This window comes from Sorex fumeus, unplaced genomic scaffold, assembly GCF_029834395.1.
Source record: "Sorex fumeus unplaced genomic scaffold, SorFum_2.1 ptg000086l, whole genome shotgun sequence".
In the NCBI taxonomy this organism is placed as follows: domain Eukaryota; kingdom Metazoa; phylum Chordata; class Mammalia; order Eulipotyphla; family Soricidae; genus Sorex; species Sorex fumeus.
The window spans coordinates 15,997,216-15,998,400 of NW_026606143.1; positions in this window are offsets into that span (position 1 = coordinate 15,997,216).

Here is a 1,185-nt window from a genome sequence, read left to right on the forward strand (position 1 = left end):
ACTGCTAATAAGAGAGGTAGAAAAACAACACATCTTAAGGATCCCCATTAATTAGTGACTGATGAATAACAAAGGGCATATGTGGCTATCTAAGACACAGATGGCTCAGTACCAAGGGCTGTTGTGTGAAAACTCACGCCTGACTTCTGAAGCTGTGCAAAGCCTTAACCCCAGCCCCTTTTTACCAAAGAGTAAGAGCCCCCAACCTGTAACTGTCAGGAAGTGGGGAATGAAATATATTGTCCAAATTAACCAAAATGTTTAAGAACAGTCCTCAATTACCCTGAAGTTATGGGCATAAAATTTCCAGTCAGGGGTTGCATCTAGGTAAGGACTGGAAGAAAGAAGTACTCTAGCCCACCTGAAAGGGACTGTACCTCTGTGATTCTTGTCACCCCCATAGGTCTTTTAATGGAAGCTAAATGTCCTTTGCAGAGGAGCTCCAGTGGAAAGCATCAGCTGACTCTGGGGAAATGCTTTACACCTAGCTGAAATGAGAGCTCTGCTATGGCCACATTCTGAGAGCTGGCCAGTCAACTCATGGCAGGAGTTTTAGAAACATGTTGATATTTTGCTAGCCGTGGACTTATTCTCTGTTGCACCCACAACATAGGTGCACTGCAAAATTGACTTTGGTATTGATCTTCATACATGTGGTTAGGGGTAAAATTAGTCTATAATGTTGATATCAAAATTACCAAATACTGTATGTTTCCTTTGGATCTTGCATGTGGCCCTATGAGGACATGGAGAATTTCAGATTGTGAAATCGTGGGGTGACAAGAATGTCATTTACTGGACCATATCTCTCAGTGAAATATTTCTTTCCTCTCTCCTTTATGCTCCTTGTATCTTACTTGCTTCATGCAATGTCTTGTGTGCATGAACACAGGAAAACAGACTGGATTTTCCCTTTGTAATGATGCTAGTGCTATAGTGGATCCTGATAGAAGAACCCAGAAATTAGTTATATTAACTCAAGCTTCAGTTGCCTCAAGATTGCCTTTAATTTCTAACACCCAAAAAGGTGGATCCCACTGAGGGTCTTGGGTGGATCTAGGGCAAGTGTTTTACTACCCAGGCTTCAAACCTAGGAGGAACTAAGGACCTACAAGAAACATAATTGGCTAAGATCACAGTAATGGAACAGGCTTTGACCCAAAGAAAAATAAGCAACTTACAAGG